The sequence below is a fragment of the Athene noctua genome, chromosome 5 (genome assembly GCF_965140245.1).
Source record: "Athene noctua chromosome 5, bAthNoc1.hap1.1, whole genome shotgun sequence".
NCBI classification, from domain to species: Eukaryota; Metazoa; Chordata; class Aves; order Strigiformes; family Strigidae; genus Athene; species Athene noctua.
Window position 1 is genome coordinate 35,847,756 of NC_134041.1, and position 20,049 is coordinate 35,867,804.

A 20,049-nucleotide genomic window follows, 5' to 3' on the forward strand; every position below is an offset into this window, starting at 1 on the left:
TGCAAAACTAATTTTTACTTTAAGACCAATTCTGAGAGAATATTTTATTCTTCTGATGTTTATGCTGATGAAAGTTTTGCTACTAACTTTTAAAAAAGAAAAAGAAAAAGCGCTATATAGCCCAATAACTTTCAATAAACAAATGCTGCTATTATTTTACCTATAATTTGTATTTACATAACGTATTATTATACTGCACTTGTCACAATGCAGTATGCACATGTACATAAACAGATTTTGAGAGAGAGAGTCTGCTGGATAAGTAACCTTTTAGGCAGAACAGTTGAATTTTATTGGCTAAAATACTATTCGCCCATGTTCAGACAAGCGCTTTCCCTTACAGGGGGTAATTGCTTGTACCTATATATGGGCTGCAGTAGAGTGGACTTTAAAGACTGCAATGGGTAAACTTAAGGGCTTTATAGACTATTGGTAAGCACAGCCTCATTTGTATTTCTGCACTTAGACCTTCAGACTTACAATATTTTGTCTTCTACCTCTCGGACGACCTCTTAAACTATTTTTTGATATGGGGACATTCTCCATCAATCTCCTTCTTCCCTTTGTGGAGGGTAATGATTGGGATTATGGCTTTTGTAACAAGTACTGTAATATTAATCCTTGCAAAACATCAAAGAAGTTTGCTTTTGATACAAAAGAAATGGTTAGGGCATTTCAGAGATGTTTTATGTTTGTGTTTCAGCAGAGATTCTCCTCCGAGTTTGATGTGAAGCCATAGGACTCCTGAACCTGAATTGCTCTTTTCATTAAATAAACTACTTGAAACATTTTCCTCAGCTTATGCTAACTACACCTATAGCTTCTGTGGTCTGAGATGGAAGATAGATATCTAACTCAGCACCCAAAAATTTTTTATCCAAAAAGTAGTGATGACTTTAAATAGCCAAAACGCTAATTTCACTGGGATTTTATTCTGAAATCTTTGCATTTGCTGTCCTCTGCTTCAGGGAATTTAATATCTTATGTGGAAATCTTTGAAGAGGATGCCATTAAAGATGGACTTCATCTTTGAGACTACACTCACCCCAGGACTGTGCACTGAGCAAGCTTTGCCTCAGGGATGGGCAAGGGCCCTATGAGGCCAGGGGAGCCCAGGCCCGCTTCGGGTTGTTTGTTGATTGTCTCAAAGGCACCTCTGTGGATGTGTGTGTTTGTAGCTATACAAGGAGCATATTTTCTTTTCATATGCTTTTAAGGGTCAGTCTGTGCATAGAACTTGAAAGGTAAGTGACACTGCTGTACCTTGAATAGTGCAGAGAAGCTGTGTTTAAACTGTGGAGTTTCAGGTGGTTTCACCAAATACAGGTGGAGAATTCAGTTCAGACTGAATTCTGGTGTGCCTTCAATTGTTTTGGTATTTCATCATTATGCAAAGCCAGTGTTCACAGAAAAGCAGACATTCAGAAATTAAATACCCTATAATCATAATATATAAAATTAAGTGTTTACAACATAATGATAAATAATGAAGTTTTGAACTGAAACAAAAAGCCTGCTTATATTTTACTTGAAAGGTAACTCTCTGTGTGTCGAGGGGAAGAGGTAGCGCAATCAATTACTGTAAGTTATAATAATTATCTGATGTCTGTTATTTTATTAGATTTGAAAAAAAAAAAAAAAAAAAAGACCACAATAGTTTTAACTGGTGTTTTACCTGCTTTTACAGATAGTATTTGGTTAAACTTTGGCTAAACTGCAATTTACTCAGGGCTCTAGTCTGCAGTTGTTCAGGGATACATTGTATTGTATGACCTATAGTTACAGGATGGAGCATGTTAATGGAGCTCTAAACATGCATAAATACAATTAACCCTTTGCTGAATTCAGGTTATATAAGTAGCTGCCATGCTGATTAAGTATCCAAGAGAAAGAATTGGTTTTCTTCCTAAAGTGATTGCACATCTTGTGATCTATGTGGACGTGCTTACGAATAGGTTTTCCTCCCAGCATATCTAAACATCAACAAACTTGGGTTTTGCAGAAACAGTGGGGGAATTTGGAATTCATATTTAAAAACTTTTCTTTCCTTTCTCCAATCCTGTAGCTTGGAGGCAGATGGGGTGTTCAGCATTGAAGGTGCTGATAGAGGAAAATGTTGGAAGAGAGGAGGTAGTGGTCACCAGCAGCAGTGTTCTAGGGATGGATGATAATAAACTCTCTGAGTCTTTTTTGGATATCACAAATGCAAGCATCAGGTATTGCCAAAAGGTCTTGATCTTTTTGGTTCCAATTTGTACAAGAAAAGTAAAGCAATCAGCAATTTGTCCTCAAAGTGTTTTATTTAAAAATATAACAGTCTCTTCTCTATATCTAATTTGGTTAGCCTTGCCTGGCCCTGTCAGTGAAGAAGAGAGGGAGGACATACTGCAAGCACAGGAGCAGGAATTTATCCCCCTGCAGCCCGTGGAGGCCCATGGTGGGGCAAGTGTTTCCTTGTAGGCCATGGGAAGGACCCACACAGGAGAAGGCTTTTTCTGAAGGAACTGTGGCCGATGGAAAGGAACCATGTCAGAGCAGGGGGAAAGGTGTAAGGAGGAAGGAGTGGCAGAGAGGCTTTGTTTTGTTGTGGACTGACCACAACCCCCATTCCTCATCACCCTGAGCCACTCAGAGGTGAGGGAGAGGCAAAGCAGTTGGATTTGAAGCAGTGATGCTGAGGTGGGCAGGAAAGGGTGGGGAAGGTGTTGTTTTAATTTGTCTTCATTTCTCATGACCTAACTCTATTTTGATTTGGAAATAAATTAATTTTCCCTGAGTTTGTTTTGCCCACAACAGTAATTAAGCAATCTCCCTGTCTTTATCTTGATGCACAAGCTTCTTCCTCTGTCCTGTTGTGGAGGCAGAATGAGGGAGCGGCTGGGTGGGGATCTGGCCACCAGCCAAGGTCAGCCCACCACAACATGTTGTCCTGACCACTCTTGTGTCTTTACTGATTGTCGCCCAGACTGAAGGAAGAAACAATGATGTCCATCACGCAGCTCAGCAAAGAAAGCCCAGTGATCGTCTTGTTTGTGACTTTGTGAGGGAAGAAGGAAGAAAAAGGGAATGAAAGTGTCATATGATTTAATGACTTGAAGACTTTAATCGTCATGCATTTATCCCCCTCCTAGGTAAACAAGATGGCAAATTTAGTCCACACTCTTGTGGACTGCATTAATATCTTTTATTCTTTATACCCCCCTATTCATAGCCTGCACCTGTATGAGTTAAGTCTTTCATATTTACAGATTGCTTGAGTTTCTCAGATAATTAAAGCAATCCTTCTGACTCAGAGTTAACTCTGTAAGGACAGAAGGCAAATCTGCTAGGAAGAAGCACCAGTCAAATAACTTACTCCATGTGAGCAGTAATTAGAAATATTTTTGTGAATTATGACATTCTCTTAAAAGCTGGTAAGAAATGTTAGCTGGTGGGGGAATTTTAGATGCAACATACCAGCATAAGAATTTTGTCACCTATTCAGTACCCAGAACCAGTTCCTATTTTCAACAGATTTTAATTTCTATTAAATCCTTAGAAAACAGCTCATCACACAGCAGCTGTCAATGCAATATTTACAGCCAGATTTTTAGAAGAGCCCAATACTTGCTGTAATCAGATACCATATTCACGTGTTTGCTTTGTAGCCTAAATGGGAGCTATGGTAGGACTTAACAATAATTTTATTTGCCAGTAGCAATAGGACAGTTGTGAAAATATTCATCCTATAGGAAGCTTACATTTAAGACAGAACACATTACAGTGATGTAGTCTGCCTTGTAAGGGGATTAATAATGCCCATTACTCCATCTCATTCTTTAGGTTGTTAGGAAACTTTACATTGTTGTGACAACATGAAAATCTGTTATTTTGAAATAAAGATGTGGAACTTGAAATTTTGGTGAGAAATCAGATCTCAACTGCTGTGTGAGCAGCTCTTTATTTGTTAAGGATATTTTTAAATTAAGCCATGTATTAATCTCTCATGTTTTCATCTAAGAGAATCTCAGAGAGGGACTTAGAGTCCAAAAACTACTTGGCATCCAGTTGGGAACACTGGTCATATAGTTTTCCTGCAGTATAAAATTTTCCATTCTTCTTTCTTCAAGATGTATGAAATTTACCACAGGAATTGTTCATAAAGTAATGAAGAATTTGAGCCCGTGTTAAGCAATGTGTAATTACTAACCTCAACATGATGGATGGCTCTTCAAAACAGACACAGTTGTTACAGTCTCACCTTAGACTCAGAGCTATACCAACAACAGTGCCTTCCTTGTGAGCCAGGGAAGCTGGTTGTAATAGCTGTAATTTCCTTCTTGGCAGCTGAATGATTCTCCCTGCTTGATATCTCATCTGCCATCTTTTGGGAGGAAGAAGAGAAAATTCTTCCCTAGTTAGAAGGCTTCGATTTATTTTGTTATTCCTCTCTAAAGAACATCATAACTGTTATCAATCCTATGTTATAAGATTGCAATACATATTATAAGAATTTATTGTGGGTTAAAATTACCCTTATTACCGTTCATATAAATGCTCCAGATGTCTAGCTGCATTGCATTGAAAGAATGTAAAAATTTTCAGGGGAATATTTGGAAGTGAAGGTTATATTTTGACACAGTCCTGAAAAAAGCATCTAGTAGAGTCATCCTGGAGTACAAAATCTGCTGTGTGAAAGGCAAACATGGTCCCGAACAAACCCCTTGGATCCTAGTGCCACCAAATGCAAAGAGGATCTGTTCAAGGCTCAAACTTCTTGCCTTATTCACCAAGATACCCAAAACTGTTACCCGTAAATCAAACACTTCTAACTGTGGAGTCAACTTGGCACCACATTCTATAATGAACAGAAAATCTTAGAAGAATGCTTAGAAGTAGGTGGAATAGGAGAGATAATGATGTTAAAAAAAGTTTCTGCAACTTCAATTTATGAGCATTTTAGAGAATAAAAATGCAGTGTGGGGGAAGCTAGCCTTATTCAACTGATTCAGTCAAAAATATATAAAAAAATTTTCCTTTATATTAAAAATAATGAAAACATTTCAGCTTGAAAGCATGGAGAAAGTGCAGAATTGTTACCTTGGATTCTCTGAGTCTAAAATGTTCTCTTTTTTCTTTTATTCCTCTAGTCCTTATGAACAAAAATCTCCACTGCTGTCTTGGTAAGTTGTTCTGAAAGAGTAGGCTGCAGTTCTGCTCTCCTGTCAATCATCAAAGATCAGTAAATGTAACACATGAACACAGGAGAGGCAAAATATTGTTGTGAATAAGATTTTTTTTTTCTGTATACTCATGATTGCAAATTCTGGAAAATTATATCGTGAAAGTAAGTCAGATAAATTTTGCAGAGCCAAATTCTACCTCCTCCATTAGAACTGATAAGATCTTATTAATACAATGAAGTTCCATTGCATTTTTCATGTTTTAGACATGATTTATGAGGAAATTATCATCATCTGTCATTCTGAAAGTTTCTAGAGGGCACAATAATCATGTCTGTCAGTTACTGTACTGCTGCCTTTTGGACATGTGTATCATGTATATATTTTCTGATACTCTGAAGATAATAGCAGTATCTTGTCCTTTTTAGGACTAACTACATAACTATAAACAAGCATTAAAGGTTTGGAAACACAAACTTCTGACATTTTTTACTTGAATTTTAACAATTAAGTTGTGGTGCTATTGTTCTGCGTAATATTATAGCCACAGAAAAAACTTCTCAGTTAATTTTTCCCAGGGTGCTACATAAAAAAGACAAACTTTGAATACAAACCCTTATGTGTTGTATTATGTTTTGTCTATAATTTTGTTGTTGTTGTTGTTGCATCTGAAGCAGGAAGGTGATTTTTTTTTTTTCCACTTAAACAATTTACTCAAGAATTTCAAAGGAAATTATTGCAGTTAGATGACAGAATCTCCTAGGCTCCTTTAAAAGTCCCCAATTTGATTTTAAGTGTAGAAAATACAAGCCCTACTCTCTTTTTGGATACTCAACTTCAGTAAGAAGGTGCCAAACTCAACAGGAGCTGGAAGTGCTCAGTCTCTCAATGGAGAACTTCATCTCATTCTGAGCAGAGTTTAAGTCCAATCCAAAGGCCACTGAAGTTAATTGAATGATCTGATCAGTGGGAATTGAATTAGGCCCTAGGACATCTAAAATGGTGTGATGGCATTTAGCCATGACACTCTGATTAATTATGATAGGAACTGAACTGTTATAACCCTGTCTAACATGGAGCACTTGCCCTTTTTAATATTAAGATTGGTTTTGTAATGAAGGGATTTACATACTTTTTCACTGCATAAACCTCAATTCTGATTGGCATCCCAATATTGAAAAAGAAATACTAGAACATTTGCAAATATCCCCTTTAGTTTAATGAAATATTTAAGGAAAAATTCCAAGTCTGAATCTGCTCATCAGACTGTTTTGCTTGTTTGTTTGCTTATCCTGATTGAATAAAGAGGTTTACTTGGAGATGTGTCCCTTTTTTACCACTGGGGTGTAGGAGTGTGTTATCATAAGGCTTTCAGCTTGGCGTGTGTGTGATGTCAGCCACTGCTGTAGGACTGTGGAAAATTTCAGAGCAGTGGAAATGGTAGCCTTGTGCTTGTGCTGATTGTATTGTTGACTGGAAACTTAATTAGTGAGAAGTAGCTATCTTTGTCTGTTGCATTCCTGTCTTTTTTTTTTCCCTTCCATGTACAACATGCATATATATGTGTCCAAAGATATATATAGATAGAATATATATAGTTTTTATGTACTGATAGTTTTTGACATGCTTTTTTGTTTGATTTTTCTCCATAAATGTACTTATATAACAATTTCAGCTTAAATGATTTCTTGCTTTCACCCAGCATGATCTTAAAGCAAATGGCCTATTTTCTTTTCCCCAAGACTGCTAAAATTAGACCCATACTATAGCACAATTCCATTTCCTAAGTTTATAGAAGTTACAGTATACCTAAAAATGAGTACTATTACAAATACCAATTTCATTGCCATGTCTTAGATTTCTGTGCAAGCTCACAGAGTTATCAACCTGGAAAATAATTCCAGTTTCTTTTGGAGTTGCTCCCCAGGTGATTAAACACACAAAAATAACAAAACAAAGCAAAACTCTGAAATGAAGCCTCAAAACACTTCCTTTCCCCCACTTCTTCAAAAACGTTCATGGCAGGACACCCCCCCACCCCCCCCACCCCCCGACTTGTATAGCCTTTTCATTGTCTGTAAAATTTCTCTACCATGAGAAAATCCCAGCTAAATATCTTGAGCCATAAAACCATTAAATGTGACAGTGCAAATACTAAGTGACCATAATGAAAACTGCATTTTCGAAAAATTGTGTGGAACAAGCTGGTCATGTTGAGTCCCACTCAGTAACACTTCTCTAAATTAAAGGTAAAATCACCACATACCTCTTCCATATACTGTTATCTGTAGACTCTTGTTATACCATGATATAATGTGAGCCCAAGCACTGGTTAATTATTTTATCTGGATATATTTTTGTGCTGTGGCAGAAAATACTTGGATTTTATTAAGAAACCAGCAGCCAACAACAGTTAAAAAAAGACCCTGAACCACAGAGTGTAAACACCAAAAACCCAGAAGCTGATAGAAAGATTTCTTGGTGTTTGATTCAGAAATGTTATTCTGAGAGTAAAGGGTATTTTCCATCAACAAATTGGAAAAAATCTGCATAAGGACGACATTTTGCATGTACGTAGTTGTAAACTTCATTTTCCCTTAAAAGCAGTAACTGGTTTGGTGTCTAGTCACCTTATGTTAAAATAGATGAGCTTAACAGATGAGTTCTTAAATTACAGTTAAATTTAACACTGGTTTTGGAAATTTCAGCTTTAATTAGTTAAAATCAAGAGAAAATACTGTGTTTTTTTCCAAAAAGCTACAGTATGGCTTGTGTCAGCAATAAGTGGCCAGCAGGGACAGGGAAGGGATCTCACCCCTGTACTCGACACTGGTGAGGCCGCACCTTGATGACTGTGTTCAGTTTTGGGCCCCTCACTACAAAAAGGACATTGAATGACTCGAGCGTGTCCAGAGAAGGGCAACGAAGCTGGTGAATGCTCTGCAGCACATGTCGTACGAGGAACAGCTGAGGGAACTGGGGTTGTTTAGTCTGGAGAAGAGGAGGCTGAGGGGAGACCTCATGGCCCTCTACAGCTCCCTGAAAGGAGGGTGCAGAGAGGGGGGATGAGTCTCTTGAACCAAGGAACAAGAGACAGGACAAGAGGGAATGGCCTCAAGCTGTGCCAGGGCAGGGTTAGACTGGCTCTTAGGAAGCATTTCTTTCCAGAAGGGGTTGTTGGGCATTGGAATAGGTCCACCCATGGCAGGGGGGGAGTCCCCATCCCTGGAGGGGTTGAAGAGACGGGTTGACCCAGTGCTGAGGGATCTGTTGGACTGAACGTTTGGACTGGATGACCTTCAAGGTCTTTTCCAAACAAGATGATTCTGTGTTTCTGTGAAAACTGCAATTACTTTTCTGGATGCTAACTGATTTTTTTTTCCCTTCATTTTCAAGCTTATTTTATTTCCAAGACTTCAAGGACCCAAACAACTATCCTGACTACAGAAATAATGGACTGTTAAGGATGACGAAGAATAAAGTATTACTTGAAAATATCTAGTTTATTGAAAAATAAAAATAAGGCCACTGACGCTATAGATTAATTGTAAGCTTTTATTTCATACTGTGTAATGTTAAAGTTTCCTAAGAAGCCTATGAAATAATGTATATTTATCTGAGGATTTTTGATTTGATGGAAATAATTAAAAGAAGGGTAAATACAGAAAAATTGGGTTATAGAAGCTGGCATGTTTTGTCCTTAACAATGTCTTAAAGATTTTCCTTTCTACCCTTCACTCCTTAGAAAGCTCAGAACTGTGAGAAACCTAAGGCAACTTAACAAAACCTCGGCCTTACTTCTAGCTGACCTGCTATGCTTATTGAAACCATCGAATAGAGGTATGTCCTACAGCTCTGCAAGAGCCCGGACTCAGTAGCCTATCTGTTAAATAGCCATAGACTGAGGAAGAGACTGTTTAGAGTAATGTAGGCTGTCCTAGGTATATTTTCATAGACATTCAATAACTGCTAACTTTAGAGTTTCCAGAAACATTATGGCTCTTTATACTTGAAAGTGCCTTTAATAAACATTAAGAGAAGTTACTGAGAATTAACAAAACCTCTGTGTTAAATTACACCTGTATCCATTTTTGTACAACTCAGAAGGGCATCTAATTACTTTAATGTTTTCATGATCAAATGACACTCAATGGCGATGGATTTTTTGCAACTCTTCAGAGAGCTTTTTGCATACATACACAGTACTCTCCATTTTCATTATCTGAGATCTTAATTCATTATTCAACCAATTATGCTGGACTCTTTTAAAAGAAGAGTCCAGGTTTTATACCAAGTTAAAGATTAGTTATACTTTATACATCACAAATAATTTTTCCATATATAGCATTGTCATTTCAGTATCTTAAAAAGTGAGGATAAATTCTTGGCAAAACAAGTGATGAATTTATAATTACTTCAAAAACCCAAAGTTTCATAAAAGTCATTTCATAAAAGTAATGAAGTCAGTAAAAAGAGCATGAACTTGTGCATACAAAATGCTAATTGAAATTATCAGGGCTAAGAAGGAATTTGAAGAGGAAGTAGCCAAAAACTTGAAAGCCAATATTAAGAAATTCCTTAATTAATTAATTAATTCATAATTAAGAAATTCCTATTTAGCAGGCCTATTACAGCCAGAGAGCTGTAATTTAGCAGGCCTATTACAGCCAGAGACACAAGAAACTGAATTTCATGGGACAATACAGTTACAATTAAGAGACCACTGTAGCTCTACTAAATCTGCAGACCCAGAGAGTGGTTTGAGAGCTGATTTCATTTAGGTTTGTAATCCAACCAGCATCTCCATGGATAAGTGAGCATCAAGGTGCTTTTATTTCACCAAATATTTGTCATTCAGAGGAGACAGCAGGGCTGTAACACATGATACTGGAATAACTGATGGTATCACTTTTATTTAATAACTGAATTTTTGTTAAAGGAAGTGTTTTTCACCAGTAAGGTTTCATCCTGGGTTTTACCTTCTTCATTAAAATTGAAATATTCTTACACCTGCCTACTTTTTCTTTCTGTTTTTTATCATTTCACCTGGCTCCTGTGATTTTCAAACCTGTTGCAGGTATTAAATGCATATTGTATTTACCGATTTCCCATTTTCTCAGGGACTGCCCCATAAGATGTGACATGGGAGGAAAAAGACCCTTCAAGTAGGTCCAAAAGTAGATTCAAAAGGACTCCAAAGTAGGTGCAAGTGATAGAGTGTTAGTATTTCAGAAGCTGTTGGGTATTACAGATGTGAATTACAGCAGTGATTGAGTCCTCTCCATTGACAAGGGAATAAAAATCATAAACATATATCTGTAACAGACTTTAAGAAATTATTTCTTTTTTTAGAGACAGGAAAGAATCTGTCACAATGTAATAATTCTTTAAGTTGTTTGACTAGCTTGGACCAAAGAACCAGTAATGAAGATTTTACAGGCTTCCATATAATCTGTTCCAGTATTTCACTCTTCACTATTAGATAGTGTTGCCGGTGATCCAACCTCTGCCTCCCTTTCTGCATGTTAAGTCTTGTAGCACCATGAAATTTTATTTTTTTCAGTTGTCTTTTAGGTATTTGAGGACTGGTATTATTTTATCATATATCCCTTCAGTCTGCTCATTTCTAGATTATTCTCATTCCTGTGGTCATTCTTTTAGGTCCTGACAGATCTTCATATCCATATCAGTGAAAAAGGTAGGACTTTCCAACTATTTCTTTGTAGCATAAATTTCACTGACTGCCATAGATTAAAGTTTCTAATTCAGTCAGTGCTTTTGACACCTGCCTATAAAAAGGCCTTCTTGTTCTTAAGCCATCGATTCAACCTGTGACACTTACTGCATGTTGATTCACAGATTCCAGTAACAGGATTTTACAGAAATCTTTTCATGACATATGGGAGAGAAATCTCTAGATGACTGATTTATAAAGGGCTGTTCTAAATAAATGGCAATGAAATCTCCAGTGTTGGCTTTTAAAAAAGATGTAATAAATAATGGTATGAGTTAGAACTCTAAATCTTACACTTCTTGGACAATGTCAATCTTTACATATTTAAATTCAAGTCCACTGATTTGCAGATTGTGGTCCATAGACACATAGTGATGGGGTATATATATTTTATATATGCATATTTTTTATATATGTATTGTATCTATGTCATATATATGTAGTATAGCATATTTTGTTAAAGTATTGTTTCCGAATGTTTACTTGGTAATAAGGGGAAAGCAAGTACAGGGTTATCATTGCATGTCATTAGCACTAGGAATTAATCATACAATCACAGAATCATTCAGGTTGGAAAAGACCCTTGGGATCATCGAGTCCAACCACCAGCCCTATTCTACAAGTTCTCCCCTACACCACATCCCCCAACATCTCATCTAAACCACCCTTAAACACATCCAGGGATGGTGACTCTACCCCCTCCCTGGGCAGCCTATTCCACTCTCTGACCATTCCTTCTGTTAAATTTTTTTCCTAATGTCACGTCTAAACCTCCCCTGTTGCAGTTTAAAGCCATTCCCTCTTGTTCTGTTACTAATCACCTGTGAGAAGAGACCAGCACCAACCTCTCTACAATGTCCTTTCTGGGAGCTGTAGAGAGTGATGAGGTCTCCCCTCACAGCCTTCTCCTCCTCAAACTAAACAGCCCCAGCTCCTTCAATTGCTCCTCATAGGATCTGTTCCCCAGGCCCTTCCCCAGCTTCGTTGCCCTCCTCTGCACTCGCTCCAGCCCCTCGAGATCTCTCTCGTATTGACGTGCTCAAAACTGGACACAACACTCCAGGTGTGGCCTCACCAGTGCAGAGGACAGGGGGACTATCACCTCCCTGCTTCTGCTGGTCACACTATTGCTGATACAAGCCAGGATGCCGTTGGCTTTCTTGGCCACCTGGGCACACTGCTGGCTCATGTTCAGCTGCTTGTCAATGAGAACTCCCAAATTCTTTTCTTCCACACAGCTCTCCAGTCACTCCTCCCCAAGCCTGTAACTGTGCAGGGGGTCGTTGTGGCCCAAGTGCAGGACCTGGCACTTGGCCTTGTTGAAGCTCATCTCGTTGACGTTGTCCCACCGATCCAACCTATCCAAATCTCTCTGTAGTGCCTCCCTATCTTCATGCAGATCGACACTCCCGCTTAACTTGGTGTCATCTGCGAACTTACTGATGATACAAATAATAAGAATTTCAGAAAGAAATCTGATTGCCCCTCACAGCATAAATCTTCACTGCTGTTTCTGTGCAAATGGGCATCAAATGCCACAGAGGAAAATGAATCCATTAATATTGACCTTATTGATCTAATGAACTTTGTTTATAACATGTTTCATGTTTTAAATGGTTGTTGAACCTTACAGCCCTTATTTCCATCAAATGTGTCATTCCTTCTACATTATGATTCCAAGAGCAGTTACTATAAGAAGACATCATTTTTGTTTAAAACTGTCAGACAGATTGATCTAGAAGTATGATTTGGTTCTTTTTGCTTCTGTGATAAATTACTGTGTTGTAGTACACAAATCAATGATGTGGTGAATGAACCCAGTGATTGCTGTGATCACTATGTGTGCGCTTGAAAATCATGCAACACCTTAGGATATATCACAGACTGTTTTTTTCAAAATTAACAGATAATATCCAGATGTGGATTTAGTGAATCATCAAAATGGTTTCAAATCTACCGTCATTCATAAGGGGGCTGAAAGATGAGTTTGTGTCTCTGACACTGAATGGCATCCAGAAGATAATTTTATTACATCAGTGTCTGAATGTGCTCTGTATATACTAATTTCCTATTCTTACTGCAATCTATAGGTAATAAATACAGAATTTCCCTTAATGCCTAAACACTACTGTCTGAAAAATCACAATGTGAACATTATCAGTAGGTAGGCTTCATTCCCCAGGGACTACTGAGTAGAAAACTGAAAATTAGTTATACCTCTTGTTGCTGGCAGCAAAGTTTTGGTGAGAATAGAGTAAGGTCATTTTCACAGCAGAAAATCTTCCTAGCTCACCAGTAACTAGTTTCCCTGTTCTCATGTCACCTTCATAAATCACCTTTGCCAGAGTGTGTTAGCCCTTTTTGATGATCTTGACCTCACTGCTCAAGTTGTGATTGGATTCCTGCAGCGATCATCTTAAATGAACTCAGAGCATCTGAATTTCAGTTTTCAGACTTGCACTATGGAAATCTCCATCCTTTAATGTATTTCAAGCCTTTGGGGACAATGCCTCACCATCGTGAGAGTGAAATAAGTAGCACTGGTATGTGGTAAGCTCTACTCCAATCAGCAGATGCAGGAGCTGAAGAGAAGGTTTGCTTTTGCACAACAAGTCCAAATCCAATGGGTCTCCTCTGAGCAGAAAGCCTGCATGAAACCCATCTTAGTTGTGTGACTCATCATCCATTTTACACCACTTAAAGATGTGGTCCCAACAGTAATAGAGTCTGATAACTCATTACAAAATAAAACCTTACTGAGGTAGAAGGAAAGATGAGCAACAACATGCCTATCACTCACCCGATCACCAATGCCAAACACAGGATTTTAAGTGATGCCATGACTCCAGCAGGCTACCAGGGACACCTGGTGTCCCAGTCATCTGGCAGCCAGAGCCAAGAATAAAAATGGTTTTTCAATGTGGGTAGGAGTTGTGCCGTCCCTTGGCTCCACCAGTGTCAGTCTGACTGGAAAGTGGCATTCCTGACATGGGCAATGCAGGCAGCAGCTGCCCTGTGCTGCCCTTACCAGACAAAGGGCAGGGTATTGGGAGGCAGGGTGTCACTAACTGCTGCCCAGAGGTATGCAAAACAAAAGCAGGAAAAAACACAGACGAGAAATCATTTGTCTGAGTAGCATCTACAAAAAGAATAAAAGGATAGGGTTATGCTACTTAATTGAAGTCAGCTCTGTGCAAAGTTAGATGGTTCCTTCAAATTGCATATATATAAAATGCATTGCATAAGGGAGTGCTATCTAGCTATTATTAGCAGTAAAGTTGCAAAAGGCAGCAGGTATAAGAGCAAGCTCTGAGTCATTTCCTTCTGCTATGCAAATGTCTCACAGAGCTGAGAAATAGCAACTCTTAATTCTCAGCCTGGAAGCCCTGCAGGAGTCATGCCAGTACTGGAAATATTCTATCTGCAGCTGAGCTTGCCCATGTAACCATGTAACCATATTTTTTAGGCATTAAAAAAAAATTATAAAACTGCTTCCACCCTACAGAAAGCTTGATTAGATCCCAGAGAACAATAAATACTATGTGCATCTGATTATGCATTAACAGCACAGGTACCCCCAACAGACAAACTAGGAAGTGACAGGGGAAGTCCCAGCAGCCTCAGAGGACAGGGACCCCCGAAGTCACTCACCTCAGCCGGTCACATGCTCTGTTGTGAGTAGCTGGCAGCACCAGCTGCCCCATCCATTTCACCCAGAGGTACAGCAGGCCTGGGAGTCCCTTCCCTTGCCTACACAGGGTGGTGCCATTTTGGTTTGGACACCATTTTTTCCTGCTCCAGTGGAAGCAGGCAGGCAACCACAGGGCTACCTGAGGGCACATGGCTATGACAGTGTCAGCCAGTCACAGAGCTATATCACTGTTAACCAAATGGCTGCTTCCTGACATAAAATGGCAGAACCCTGTGAAAAAAGGGAGTTCAAAACACTGCCCAGTGCCAAACAGAAGAGGCTTTTTTTAAAATTTAGTTTGCCTTGTGACAGCCCCTTCTTGTACTCCATATAACAAGGAAAAAAGCAAAGGGAGATTACATATTGATGGAATAAGATTGTACTTTGAAGATCCCAGCACCTAACCCTCTCACTTGGAAGATTGCCCTAGAAAGTCCAAATAAAATAAACTTTGGGACCCTAAGCTCAGTCAATATGTTTTCTTCTGTGAACTGCAGTACTTCAAGCATCACACATAACACTCACATGCTCCTCTACTGCATCCTGTAAAGTACAAGCCCTTGATTTCCAGAGGAGTGGTGGAATTACCTGCCAAATTTTTAGTCATTTTCAATGCAATTTGATTGCATGAGGTTCTTTGAAAGGGGGACAACATAGAGTCAGGTAACAGGAAAAATGGACTCCTATTTGTGAAGGCTGCCATAAGGCTGCTGCCATGCCTCGTCATATCTGGTTTGCGCTGACAGAGCTGTGCCTGGCACAACATGGTGCTCAGCATATGCTTGCTAGCCAGGTACACATACCTTTCCCATAGCAAAAATGTCAGTGAGATGTTCATTCAGTAGGATGGACCTCTGTATTTTCTTCTCTATAGAAAAAATACTGCTAATGTTTTAATGACTGAGGCTGAAATTATTAGCCTACTAAAAACTTGGAAAACCCTATAGACAGAAGGAGTTATTCAGGGCCATGTAAATCTAGAAGCATATCTGAATTAATATTTTGGAATGTCATGATGTATTTAGAAAAAATTTTTAATTCAGTTGAAGATAGTTATTTTCTAACACCAGGTCAGGAATGAGTCTCTGGAGGACTGAGCTGCATTTATTAAAAGCTCTTTATGGGACTTGTCTGATTCTAGGCTCTAGCAAAAAAAGAGGAATTTATGGATGAGTAGTGCAATTCCATCTCCAGAGTATTCTGGTCAAATTAACATAATCAATACACCACAAACTAGCAATCACTTTTTCATATTTATGTCACTTCTATAGCATTTACCTATAAGACAAAATGCGACAGCTAGAATGCGGCTGTACTATATAGTCATGTCTACGAAACTGGAAAAGGAGTTTCAAAACACTTCTGCCGTATTGGCTTCATATTTCCTGTTTGTAAAGCCCGTAGATATATACCATGTAGCGATAAGAAATAGAAAAGACACACAATAAGGAAGGGTCTGTGCTAATTACAGCTCAGTTTGCATTTAGACAATGCAGCAAGAAAAGATGCTGAAGTATCTAAAAAGCTGTTTTGATTTGAAGTGTTTGCTATCATCTGCAAAGTGTCAAAACTCCATGTTGGTATCAGTGTGATAAAGATATCAACCTCCTGTCCTCCTTCCTGACATGCCTCATTGTCAGTATGAACGAGAAACAGAATAAACTTTTTTGGATCAACAGTAGCGAAGTCATTGAATTTAATCCAACCCCAAAAAATAAACTCTCCAAGGTACTGTGCATGCAGGACCCCACACACTGAGTTTGAACAATCATATGCCAAAAGTCTGTCTGCTGAACAAAAGTGATTAATGTAAAAGGACGGCTGATCTGACGATTAGAAGTTGATCACACTGATTTCATACAGGGGAGGCATTACTATTATGATAGCATACCTCCTTTGCAGGGCTGAATCAATTCATGTTGTTCAAACTAATGGCTAAATGTTGTAATCTACTCAAACTGTAGAACAGATTGTAATCTTCAGAAACCATGTAATCAATATTATTCCTAATGCATCACCACATTTGATGGAACGAGCTTCCTGTGATTTAGCCAAGAGAAAGTGTCTTAACATTAGATTCTTGAAACCTTAAGACTCAAAGCAGAGTTTGACATGTGAAATGCAATTAGAATGTGATTCATTAATCTTGTACTGAACAGTGGATGGCTCACGTCTGGATGGAATTAAAAATAGGGGAAAGAAATGAACATACTGTATGGTTGTCATTGTACTCAATGCCGCTACTGCTATTAAGCTTTTCTATATGACTTTAATATTAATGTTAACCAAACTGGAAACTTTTCAGATCCTGTAGTATAATAACATAGGAAAAATTAAGTCCAGGAAAAATTTCTGATTACAAAATATTATCTTTCTTGCTGTTATGAATTTTAGATTTTTTTTTTTTTTTTTTTTTTTTACATGGATCTGTTCTATGGATTATCAAGAGAAAATGAAAATTATGTGGAGGAAACTATCTGACTTCAGAAACTCAGATTAGCTAGAGTATTGATTTGCTTTCTCTGTTTCTAGAGGGTATATGTCAGAAGGAATCACTAGGCAAAAGTAAGTCATGAAAAATTTAGCAAGATGGAGAATATTTCACTAATGTTGATCACAGCTGTAGAAAAAATGTACCTCAGTTCTAGAAATGGAAGCATTGTTGCTGGGTTTTTTGTTTGGTTTGTTGATGTCTGAGTATTCTAATAATGTATATTTTTCTGTGTGAACAAATATTACTATGGTGCATTCTAAATTTCATCAGATAAACCTAAACTTCAAATTGATGTCACCATACTTTGTCATTAACATCACCAAAATATACTATCAGTTAGAAAATAAATATGGGCTGGTGGCTAACATTTGTAACAAGAATGGTTCAAAGCATCAACGTTCTCTGTCAGTGCAAAATCTCTGATAAATTTTTTCACTATTTCTCTCTTACTGAGCCCAACTTGGTCAAGAGTGGGCAATGTTTTATCGCTCATATAAATGAGTATTCTAAGTATACTGTCCAGTGCCTTGACAGACATAAACTGAGACGTTACACAACAACCGGCAGACTTTATATTAAAGTGTATCTTCAGACTTACAGTAAAATCCTGGAGTCAATCTGAGTGCAGTTTATTTTGTTGCCATTATACTAAATGCTTTCGTTATGCAAGAACTCTTTTAGGGCTACATAGTATACAAAGCAGGATTGTACAAAAGAGCTAAAATGGGCAAACAAACTGACCAATGATCATTAATCTTGAAGAGAATTTCTCACACATAGAGAATAACCTGTGGTCACTGTGATCACTGATTTATTTTGTATGCTAATGAGATCAAAGGGACAGTTCTTGCAGCCCTGGAAACTAAATTAATGGGTGAAAATCCTCATGACTGAAATTGCACAGAGCTGTACAAATTTTAAAAATCACTGTTTAGCTGGGGTAAAATCAAGAACTAAAGAAAATAAGAGCACAGAGATGAATAAAACCTCATTTATTCATGATGAATAGATGAATAAATGACGGTGAATGAAGAATGATGAAAGATGAATAAAGGATGCATTCAGAAAAGCAGGACTGTTTTTGATCTGTATTTGTACACTGCAGTCATCCTACAGCCATAAGAAAGGTCATAAGAAAGCTCCTAGGAAAACCAGCTCAGAATAATAAAAAAAGTGGAACCAATAAAGTTCAGAGCATTCATAATATGTTTTTAAAAATAAAACCCTGAAAGCAACACACAGAATTCTTAAACACCAAGCAATCCTGAGGGTTAATCGGATAGTATTAGTTACTATGCCTTCTGAACGGTGTCACTCTCTCTAGCAACACAGATCATGTTCTGAAACAGGGAATCAGATACAGCTTATTCCCAGGTACCAATTCTGAGCCTAATTCTACTACAATTGCAGTCAGTGGGAATTCTCATGCAGTGAGAGAGCCAAAATTAATAAAATAATTATAATCCGTATATAAAGTATTGGAAAAACTAGCTACTTACTTGACAATGAGCTTTTTGGAAGGATCATTATATTGTTATTGGTCACAGACAGTTACAAGCCTTTTCTCTTATTAGGCTTTAGCTGGATTTCACTTTCATTTCGGACTACATACAGTTCTTTTGTGGTTAGCAATTGTTGCTCAGAAATACATCCCAGTAGGCTGCACATTGCCTCCACAAGGCATATCACTTTCAAGGAATATGTAAACCAGAAGAGGTGTGAAACTACTGCCGTGACCCAGACCCGAGTTGGAATAGGTATGTATCTGCTGCAAGGATGTCTTGTGCCAGTATAAAATATGGATAAAGAAAGAAGAAGCTGCTCTGATCTGGTAGAAATGAGTGGCTTATAGTAGTACAGATTGAATAGACATATTAAAATCTTCAGTTTAATCAACAGTCACTTCTGAGTGCAGAAAAAACAGTACATCTAATCAAGAAAACTTTAAGGACCCCGGAATTAGCAATATGTCTGTAAGAAGATACAGGATTTACTAAAGAGTAAAAAAGTTCACTTCCACTTCTGAAAAAAAAAAAAAAAAGTACTCTTCATTTCCATCTCCAGGCTTTTGTTGTCATCACAGCTTCACGATCTTGTTTGCACAAATGAAAAAAAAGAAAAGTCTCTTCCCACAAAAAAAATATAAATTACGCTTAAACAAGAGTAGCTCTTGGTTTAATATATAGAGTTGCTTTCAGTCACAATTTTGAGTCTTATTAAAACAGGAAAATTGATTATCAACAGTAGGGTGAATAAATATTTACAAGACTGCCACATGGCCACAGCATTTACAACTGACCTTTGTTCATCTCAGTCAGAAATACAGGTCCATTCCTTGCCTGCTGTGGGAAAATGGAAGGATTTCCAAGTTGCCATTTAATTCAGGTATCAGGCAAAAATATTTCTCTGACCAATCATGGAGTGCTGACATTTCAACCAAGATACTTACACACCTCTCCCAGTGTTTTAGTACAGTTCTGAAGGGAAGAAAATTTTAGTTTAATATGAAGCTCTCGACATCACAGAAGAAAAACTCTAAATGAAGAGATTTCAGCAGCCCATCAGCCTAAAAGGGAGGTGATCTTCCCTGTACCACCTATCTGTTTGGACCTGAAGAGTGTCATCTGACAGGTGACTGCCTTTCCCCAGTCATTTTTTTGGGTCTGACTATTGAATGAGTCAGACAAGTTTGGGGGATGAGGTGGAAGATATATTGCATAGAAATTACAAGAAATTGCATTTGATATTTTACTAACATAGAAAGCTGATTAATTTTGATGTTGCTATTTGTTTGATTTGTTCATTGATTTTTTGTTGCTCATTTATAACTTTGAGTTGCCTATGTGTAGGGCAACTTATGTATGCCTTGTGCTACTTAGCAGTATAGTTACAAAACTGTATGCAATAAAAAACTTACATAGTTTAACTCTTTCTTTCCTAGATGGTATTCTCTGAACTTGAGGAGCCC